At 42.8% G+C, this 10,839-nt stretch overlaps 1 protein-coding gene across 1 annotated transcript in view; it reads right to left on the reverse strand.

Moving 5' to 3' along the window:
- The window catches only part of Ctnna3 (catenin alpha 3), a 1,779,311-nt gene that overhangs the window by 933,651 nt on the left and 834,821 nt on the right, over positions 1-10,839 (reverse strand). The window lies entirely within an intron of this gene.

Here is a 10,839-nt window from a genome sequence, read left to right on the forward strand (position 1 = left end):
CCTGGACCCTGGGCCTGGACCCTGAGCCTGGACCCTGAGCCTGGACCTTGGGCCTGGACCCTGAGCCTAGACCCTGGGCCTGGACCCTGAGCCTGGACCCTGAGCCTGGACCTTGGGCCTGGACCTTGAGCCTGGACCCTGGGCCTGGACCCTGGGACTGGACCCTGGGCCTGTACCATGGGCCTGGACCGTGGGCACAGGAAAGTTTGTTATGTTATTTCTTCTGCTTGTATATGCATTTTAACATGTACAAAATAAAAGGTTAAGTAAAGAAAAATATCATGGCACAGAATTAGAAATGTTTTTGAGGCTTTGCTCCTGTTACATTATACACAGAGATTAAGCTATTGAATCTTTCAATCTGAAGGTTGAAATCCCTCTCCTTTCTGCCCCTCAGTAATATGTATAACTTTGTGAGGTTTTTCTATCTGTCTGTTTTTGTTTTGTTACATAGATCCTGCCTATTTCTAATTATTGGAGTTAATTTACACTTGCAAGAAATTAGTTTGCTAACTTGTAAATCTTGTCCTGTTTTAGGAACATTTTGAAAACAAATTGGAAGTAATTGCTTATAAACATTTACTTTGTGCATTTCCCAACTCTGTCCTGTCTTTCTGGTCCTAATAACTTTTCAGTTGATCTCTTCACTATTCCAGGTAGACAATCCATAATCAACCAATAAAATTTTTTCCTCTCTGTAAAAAATAAATTTTGCATATTTTACTGAAAGGGTGGCTACCCCTTCAGTTGTTTGCGGAGTTCTTTGAGAGATGTTTACACCTTAAAACAAAAATAATATACAATGTTCCTGTCAATCTTGGCTCTTTCTGTATCGATATTAGGAGCCACAGATGAAGCTGTACGATGAGGCTGCACAGTGACTAGTGTGCTCAACTTGCCCTACCACCTGCTGCAAATCAGAGAACGCCATCAAGGAGAATAGCTGGGAAGTCTGCCCTCCACTTATCAAAGTGTCCATGCCAATGGGAGATTAGGTAAGAGAATACTTCCTTGGCTCTTATTCCAGGCTGATGAAGTAAGTTAATGAAAAGAAACCCAGACTGGGCCTGGTTACACCATGAGTCAGGAAAGCTGTGAAGAAAACTGACGAAGAAAAAAAACCTCAATCTCAAAACGTCAATGTGAATTTTCTTACCATTAATATAACACTTGTAGAGGAGTTACGTTATCATCCCGGGAGACACCTGCGCTTGGCTGCGCATGGCACATCTGGGACTGTCTGCTCGAAAGCTTTAGCTTGAAGCACTATTTGATGGCCTCAAATTGATTCCAATACTGAAAAGTCTAAAGCAAGTCAATGTATGTCACATGACAGGCTGCTTGGCAAAACTGCCTAAGACACCTAATTTTTCTGCAGGTAAGGCCCAAGTACTTTGGATCAGAGTTCCACGTTGATTTTGCATTGAGATAAAACCTTTTTCCCCTTCAGCATATTGCCTCCTGCGGGAACTTCACATGCTTTCTCCTCCACATCAGACTCTGTGGTGACAGCGAGACTCCATGCCAGTTCCTTGGAGCACCCAAGCTGCCAGACATGGTTATTTCTGACACAGGTCTGCATCTGTCTCAGCCAACTCGCAGAGCTTGGCCGAGGGTCTTACCTAAGCTGTTGGCATTGCACTTCATCAGTTTTAAGGACTGTTTAGAATGAAAGCCTGGTGAAGACTACCAAAGACACCCTGAGATACAGTCCGCAGGTGCTGACCAAGAGTTCTCACCTGGATTCTTATTGCCTAGAATGCTTTGGAGGTTCTTGAAGAGGTGTTTGTCCTGCCAGAGACTAGTTAGGCTAAGTTCTGAAACCTGCCAAGCATCTCTACTGAGAATTTATGAAATGAAAGACTATTCTAGATGCTGCAAAGGCTAAATATATTAATGGCTCTTTTTTAAAAATTGTTTTTAATCACAATAACTTGTCTTTGCTGGCACTTCCTGATCTGGTTAATTGAGGGTAAAGAGTAACATTTATAGGACATCACAAGTATGCTTCGTTTACTTTTATTGACAGGTAACTACTGACATTTAAGTTTTTTTTTTTAAATTGGCATTCCACACTAGATCATAAACATTACACATGTAGAAATCCATCTTTTCTCATAATTCTGCCTCCAGTGCCAGAATTCAATAGCACAAAGTAGACCTGGAACCAGACTGCAGTCCACAAAGTAGACCCGGAACCAGACTGCAGTCCATTTGGTGAAGCTTCTTCTAGCTGGGTTCTGCTCCCAGCCTTCTTCACACTCCACAGCAGTAAACTCTTGTCTACTTTATTTTTAAGTCTCTAGGATGGTATTCAGTGAAAGCCCGTGGAGGCCACTTTGAGGAAATGCTGAGTTAAAAAACAGGAGTGAGTAGCTTCAAAAGCGAAGCTTCCCCCAGTTACACTGGCTGGCAAACCCTCCAAGTAAGTTGCTTTCTGCGCCTCAGAGGTACCTTTAGACACAAAGTACCCTCAGAATGTCTCAGGCTTAAAGGTAATGAAAGGGCAACGAAAGTCCATCTGTAATGTCTTAGTTGAGCAGAGACTGCAAATGCTGAAATGTGAACAGCACCTTGGTGAAGTGACCCGAAGTTGGGTCGTTTGTCACAACACCTTCCCCTTCCGCTTTCCTGCTGAGTAACACGGCTTTGTGAGTCAGCCTCAGGGATCCCTTCCAGAGAGACTTAATCAGGATGCAGCCATTAGAAGTCTCCCCTTGAATCATCTTGATGTTGCCTTTTAGCACGAATTGAATATGCATTACGTGCTGAGGGGAGGGCCTGAGAGACGAATGAGAGCCTGCAGTCCCTGAACTGAAAGGGTGTTCTTTTGAGGGAGGATATATACGAGTATCTATAAACAGCCATAGCACATTGTCTTTATATAGCTTATGTTTACAGTATACTGGAATACGTGTTTATGATGAAAAATCATTGAAATTCCTACACAGAATGAAAGATTCAGATACGTCTTATAAAACAGTTCACCAGACAGAAACTAAGGGGAGTCTCTGGTAACAACAGCAAGCTGCGCTCCTGAAGGCTCAGGGCCTGGGAGAACAGGGTGGGCGCAGAGCGCGCCTGGGTGTACCGGCCTGAGACTGCAGGGCAGCGAAGGGCGAGCAGGCAGGACCCGCGGGGTGCGGCTCCGGGCCGGCGCTGAGGACCAGGACCGGTGCTTCGCTGGCTCGGCAGACTCCTCTACAGCCCGGGCCAGCCATCTGCCAGAGTGACCCTGCCAACTCCAGTGCTACGCTCCGTCTCCGGGACAGCTGACCGGTCTCCGGATGATCAGCTTTTCTGAGACAACCCATTCATAAGTAGAGGGGAAGGGGCATGGCTAAAAAGGTCAGAGCTTTCTGGTCTATCATTGTAAACCGTGTGGCATCTAAAGGATGACCTGGTTGCAAAACCTGAGAGTCATGAGGGAGTGCGCAGGCACGGAGGCCGCTTGTAGACTCAGTATAATATATACATCTTTTGTATATATTGTATTTTAACATTGATTATTTACATTACAGCAAACTCCTTCCACAGAGAGAAAATCCATGCACGCACTAGAGCTGTGAGGCCAACAAAGACGAGCGCCAAGACCCCAGCACACACGGGGTCTGGCAGAGCGGCCGGGGCTTTGCGGCGACGCTGCGCCTGGGTCCTCCCCTCGCAGGGCTCCTGCGCTGTTCCAGACCTACTTGCTTCCCCATCTGGTAACGCGCTGAACCCGAGCAGAAAAGCTGTGGGCATCTCCGGAGGAGAAGTTCTGCTTCTAAGTGGACATCCCAGGGAGGCACTTGTCTGGCTTAAGCTGCACAGGGGTGAAGCTACGTTGCCGTGGCAGTGCGGGGAGGACAGAGTAAGAGTTTACAAAGCTTATTTGTGTGCCATTTGCCATGAAGAGTCACCAAGTCTCAAGAGGAAGACAAAGAATAATTATTCTCTCTTTATCTTGTCCCGTGGGGTGGAATAACATGCTATTAGGATATTAGTAATCTCTGTCTTTCAGAAATAGCAATGTTCATGGCTTAGGGTAGAGAAACCTGAATAATTCGATATTAATAAGTAGTAGGATAAACTTGACAGAACCGCTTTGCCCAATATAAAGAATGCAATCATTAAATTCAAGTGAATGAAAGAGTTCCAGAGCTGCCAAGTCGCTAATGGGGTTCCCCTTTGGATGGCTTGATGGTGGTGTCTTTGTGTTGTGGTAAATTTGTGCTATGCTGTAATGCCAGGGACAGAGCTGTAAGCACAGCTGAAGATGTGTTCATTCCCAGTGCATCTAAAGCTACTTTAAGTTCTCATTGCCTGGGTAAGTCTACACGCCCCTAGGAAGGATGTTGCCTACAATACCTACCACTGTTTTTCCCGGACACACGTTGACCTGGCATTAAAGTCGGATGGTTTAGGATACAAACCTTTGCATGAAAGGAGCCAGGTCCCAGTCACAGCTCCTATTTCTGCATCACATTTGCATTAAGCCAGTTATTATTTCTCTAGGTTTCAGTTTTCTTACCTATAAAATATGGCTTCGACAAAATAATTTTGAAATCCTTCACAATTCTATGTTTTAAGCCTCTGCATCTCTGTGCCTTGGTAGCACTGCAGTGTCTTCCAAGTTTGACTTGAACAGTTTGTGTGCCACTTGAAATTATATAAAACCACTGGAGCTTTAAAAGTATCCACAGATAGAGACAAAGCTTTAGGGACGGAACTAATGGTCTGAATATACGATGATATGTCTCTCTGTTTTGATTTCCTTAGACAAAACCTAAAGTATCTCAAAAGGAAAATACTAAGCAAGCCAAAAGTATGTGCAGGCCTTTAATAAAATATTATGCCAAGGAAAATATATAGAGCTGATGTAAGCTGTAGACTTTAAAAGAAAATCGCATCTCAAGTACAGCAAATGAACAGAAAACAATAATTTATATTATGATGCGATACTTATAGTTGTTTGTAAATACAGGATTATGAGAATGTACAAATATGGATAATAAATAAATGATTGTAGGCCAGCGAGATAGTTTAGTGGTCTAAAGCACCTGCTTAGGCAAGCTTAGGCAAATGCAGGGATAGCGGTTCCACCTCCCACATGCCACACCAGGCCCACCCCCAGGGTGGGCTGAGCTTACATCAGCTCTATATATTTGCCTTGGCATAATATCTTATTAAAGGCCTGCACATACTTTTGGCTTGCTTAGTATTTTCCTTTTGAGATACTTCTTGTAGCTGGTCACAAAAAATAAAAATAAATAAATGAATAAATGGTTGCCTATTGGACATATTGTACTTACTTCTAAAGCTCTAGGTCCTAGAGATATGTACACACACACACACACACACACACACACACACACACACACACACACTCTACCACCACAACCACAATACCATATAAAAAGTTCAAGTTTCTGATATTTTTCTATCAAGTTACGATAAAAATTTGAGAGTAAAAACATTATACATTTTAAGTTTGAAAATGTATCTTAAAATATAAATAATAACTAGAAAAATGTTGATAAAAGAAAGGAGAAAAATAAATGCCAACTTTAACTCAAGTTATAGCTGTAGTTGTTTCATTATTTTTATTGTTTTGTTTGTTTCTTTGTTCTGGTGACCAGTTCTTTTTAAATTTTTTATTGTGAGGGTCTCACTAGGTTACTATATCTCCTAGAATGTGCTCGAACTTTCAGTCCCCCTGCTTTGGCCTTGCATGGTGCTGAGATTGCAGATGTGTACCACCATATTTGGTGGGGGCTGTTTTTTTTAAAAAAAGACATTTATCTAAAACTTTATTACCTTTATTTCAATATTTCCGCATCCCTTTAAGGAAATATTGTTCTCAATGACATTGTAGATACTGAAAGTTTTATATTTGCAGTAAAATATAAAATGATAGAGAAAATTTAGCTTACAAGAACACAACAGCCTGTCAAGCCATCCTATTGTTACCAAATATATTTCCTTAATATCCTCACTTCATATATAATATACAAAAGGGAAGTTAAATTTTCTCTAGCACTTTTGGAGGCTGCCAGAAAGCAGAACCATGAACAGCAGACTCCAGGACAAATAAGGGGGTGGAAAACACCACGTAAGTGATGATTCCAAGTTTACAAATAATTGAAACACTGGGGAGATATTTTACTTAAATCCCTCAGAAAAGTAAGGGAAATATACCATCTTCCTAAACCACACCCAATGAGACTATAAGTAAGAAAAATATATCCAAGTTTCTCCTGACTGAAAAGAGCACATGAAGGAGTGCACACCTTACAGTGACATAGTGACAGATGGACCCAAGGAGACAGGAAGTCAAGGACAGCGAATCCCTGCTGCAGTGGAGACCTCGGCCCCAATTCCATCTTCAGCCACATTGCTGGTCTCCCCTCTCATTCCTGCCACCACCTGTCTTGCCTGATATCCTCCACAAGATGTTCATATCCTAAGCGTTTCTGGTAACTGGTTCCCTGCTCACTGTTTTGCCTTTTCTACCCCCACCTTTGGGGCATGTAGTGAGAATGAGGAGAATGAGGAGAGCGGGGGGGGGGGTGGGGGGGGGGGGGGGGAGGTACGGCAGAGTGTTGGGGGGCGGCCCGATGGGGGGGGGGGGGGGGTGTCAAGATATGAACAATTTCCGCAAATTTCTGGAAAATATGGAATGTGTAATCCATGGACAAAATAGAGGAAGCTGCAGCCTCAATGCTTGTTAATGAGAGACCTGGGCTTGGGCGCCAGAAGCCTTCGGAGGCACTAGACTATGGAGACTGGGTTAGTCTTCAGCAGGGTGCTCACCAGCCAGACCTGTGTCTTGACCACAGGAACCAAAAGATCGAACTTAGCTTTCAGCAGAATAAAGTTCATTTTCTGGTGAATCAAAACCCAAAAGTGAGTGACAAGCAAAGTAAGCACAGTGGCACTGCTCACTGTGCACAAAGGCACAGCAGCAGATATGCCCGCAGTGAACGCGAAGCCTCGGCTCCTTCCCAGACTGGGCCTCCATGCAGGACTCTGGCGGTTTTCTGGGCTGGAAAACTTCTACCGATGTGAAGACTGAGATTCCCTCAGGGAAAGGAAGCTTGCTGACCAGTCTTACGAACACAAAAGCCAAAGCCCAAGCTGCCCACACAGAGGGATCTTTCTACCAGTGTTTATGTCCTCCCTGTTAACTTGAATACACACACAAGGACCTTAGTTGAGAAAAGCCCCCTCCATGAACAAGCAGAGGATGAGCTACTAAATGAGTGAGCAGGGATGTCGCAGCAGGAGGTGTCCCACCCAAAACTCAGAGTAGTACCCTCGGAGAAGTGAAAACGTCACACCGTAATCTTAACAAGTATTCTGTCTTATAAGAACAGGAAAGAACAAAGGTGCTCCTGGAGCTGACAAAAATGATCACCTAAGCTGAGACGGATAAAGAACAAACATCAGCCCACTTTTTCTATAAAAAGCTGCCAAATAAATAGTGTATGCCTGTCGGACCTAAGAGTCTGCACATGGCCCTGCAGTGTTGCTTGACCCTGCAGCATCACTACTGGACATGACTATGCCACTGCACATTGACACTCGATCAAAGTTACTGATTTATAAATAAAAGACTACAGCACCAAGCCAAGAAACCACCCTAACTACAAAAGGCCAGAGATGGAAAATGGGAAAGGAAAGCCAAAGAGCAAATCCAGGAAGTTCAAAAGCTATAATTCTAGAGAGAACAAAGAAAATGTCAAGAGACAATTTTTTTTTAAGTACAATATTTTCTATAGAATGGAAGGACATAAGCTTCCATGCGTAAAGCCCATTGAGTCCCCAGCCAAGAGTGCACACAAAGACTCAGATCAATGTAGGTCTAGTGCAATCTTCATATATCTGGGAAAAGAAAACACTATGCAAGCTTCTAGCAACAGTTGAGTACATTTTACCGAAGACTGCAAAGCAGAGCACTGCTGGTGCTCGATAGCAAAGGCAGTTATGGGAGGACAAAGATGACGAGGAGAATAATTGTTGTGCTTCGTCTCGTGCCCCCAGGAAGCATCACATGGTCCTAGGAGGGCTTATCATAGGATCATGGGTGGGTGGTGCCGGCATAGAGGATGTGCCGCTAGGACTGATGCCTGCTGGGATGCTGGGCTTACGGGTGCCACACCCAGGATGAGTCTCACCTGCCTGGAGGTGGGAGCCTGGGGAGAGTATAAGGGGCAGAAAGCGGGTCTCTGCTACTGCTGCTGTTCTGCTGCTTTGTGGCCCACCATGTATGGCTTCTCCTCTGCGATGCCCGTCCACCATGCACAGCCTTGCCTTGGGGCCATCAATTCTGAACCAAATGCTCTACACACTGAGAGCTGTGAGAAACCTCCCCTCCTTTAATGTGGGGTGGTGAGTAGTTTGAAAGCAAGTAGCGGAGGCGATAAAGGTGAACTGAAAAAATTCAAACACAAAATCTTTATCTGAGATATATTCTTTCCTAGGGCTTTATTAGTGGGAAAGGCTCAAGGTGAGTCATAAATGGACCACACAAAGACCTGAGCCTGAGAAAACAAGGACTGCGCACTGCAGCCTGGCATAGAGAATGGCGAAGTTCAGGAGCACAGACAGAGGAGGGCTGAGGGGAAAGGACTGCTCAGATATCTTGAGTATTTGGAAAAGCCAGACACTTGATGCATCTATTAAAATGCTAGAAGTCCTAGAACCAGGTATGGACAAAACTGCATATGTAAGAGAGAAACTAGGGAAAGTGTAAAAGTTCAGTGAAAATGAAAACATTACAACCTAGCATACCACTTGGTCCGGTGATGTCATTCCTTACACAATCCTTGTATGCTGTGTAGTGTCAGTTATTCAACATTGTACCTATAAACAAGCAAGAATATATAGTTGTAAATCTTTGAGCATAATAAACGTTAAAATGTCAATAAGATTCATATAAATTATAAGAAGTAGATACTAGCCAGAATAAAGAGACTGGCTCAGAAAAGAATAATTGATAAAGAAGTAGTAAAAAGGGGGCAAGATTAAGTGTTTCCAATGCAAATATTTTATCTGATTTTTAAACTATATGCATAAAGTTAATTGCTTGCAATTCCATGGTGTTTTTATTGCTGACTTACCTATCAGATTCCAAGTACTGGGACGGGAATGCAATAGGAAATTCAGGTCACCTGGAGAAGCATGTTCCAGTGGGCATCTGAAGGAAGTGGCAATTTTTTGAGACTGAGTCTATAACTGCAGGGTTGACATTAATTCTAGGTAGTTAGGGTCACACTGGAACTGGAAGACACCCAGTTATGTCCAGAGAGCTGGAGAACTGATTGATGTAGGAAAACAACTCATACTTCTAGTGTCGGGTGTGAAATGTGGAGTGTACAGAAAAAGTTATTTGTTTCTTTTTTATTGTGATCAACAAAAACCCTGAAGAAAATTACCTGCGTGGGAAGAGCCCTGAGCTAATGTCTCCTCGCTCTTCTCTGACCTGCTCAGAAAGGACTTTCTTACTGTGCTATCAGACTGTAACTACCTTCATCCTTGTTTTCCTTCTTCATGGTGTCTGTCATGAGTAGGTGGACATATTTGTGTGTGATGATTGTATTTGTTTTCACTGTCTCATCAATAAGAGAGCAAGTGTTTTGATGGGAAGCGCTTGTATTATTCAGCATCACAGCCCTACGATCAAGATCAGCACAAGATCGTTAACATGCATTCACTGAAGGAGAAAAAGCGTTCCTGTAGGTACAGGATGCTTCGCATCCGTCCCGCGCTGAGCGCGTCTCGCCCGAGTCCAGGCACACGTTCACCGCGGGGGCTCTGCCGTTAGCCCCAGAGCTCTCAAGCGCTCCCCAGCCTCTTTGCCTTATTTGACACTCTTTTATTTATTGAAAATGTTTTTGTCTGTTGACATTTTGATAATAAAATGGCAAAATTAAAAACATGGCGAAGGCTCCGAAATAGAGAACAGAAACCAGCAACAGAGAACCCAAAGCATCAACGAGAGTTGATATGCAACATACTGGGGAATTCTGGAATGAAAAAGAAGAAAGATGCCTAAAATTTTAATGGAAACTCCCAATCGGGGCGTGGCCACAGTTCTCAAATATTAATGAGATGAAAGATTCTCCCGCCCAGCCTAAGCGAGTTTCGAAACACAATGGCACATTTTAGAATAATATAGTTGCCCTTGATTCCTGTCCCTGCTAAGCACATTACAAACTGATGTGGGATTTCTTTCTCCTAGACATTTAGTATCTTTCAATTATGCAGCTTAAAACTCTTACAAAACATTGTTTCAGAAACACAAACAGGACTAACCTATGAAAATTTGCCTATTATTAAGAAATTAGGATTTCTATTATTTTTCTACCTGAATCTTTGAGAATTTAATTCTTAATGCTGAAACATTTGCCAGGAAGTCAAATATTAAGCTATATTCACACAAGCAGCTGAAAATATGGCACATACTGATTTTAAACATACAAGTTTTTATTTTCTTACATTAGAATATAATAAGATGAATACAATAAAGTATTTATAATGGTAGTATTTTTAAAAAAACATTGACTTTATAATTCAAGCCATAGACATCTACACAAAGTAAAAAATCAAATAGTATGATAAAAATTTGGATGAGAAGCCTCTTTTGTTCTCCTGCAAGAAATGTGAGAATAGGAGAGTATATCTGCGATCTGAGAGGCTACATCCAAGACTGCAATGTGAGGCACAAACCCGAGGGAGAGAGCCTCTCTCCTTGGTCTTCTAAATGTGTGCTGTTCTTAATGTCTTATTGACTATCATACCATATTTAAAATAAATTAAAACAAAAAAAGACAAGGAAAGAAGAAAAGAAAAAAG

This window comes from Octodon degus, unplaced genomic scaffold (assembly GCF_000260255.1).
Source record: "Octodon degus isolate 3935 unplaced genomic scaffold, OctDeg1.0 scaffold00046, whole genome shotgun sequence".
NCBI lineage: Eukaryota > Metazoa > Chordata > Mammalia > Rodentia > Octodontidae > Octodon > Octodon degus.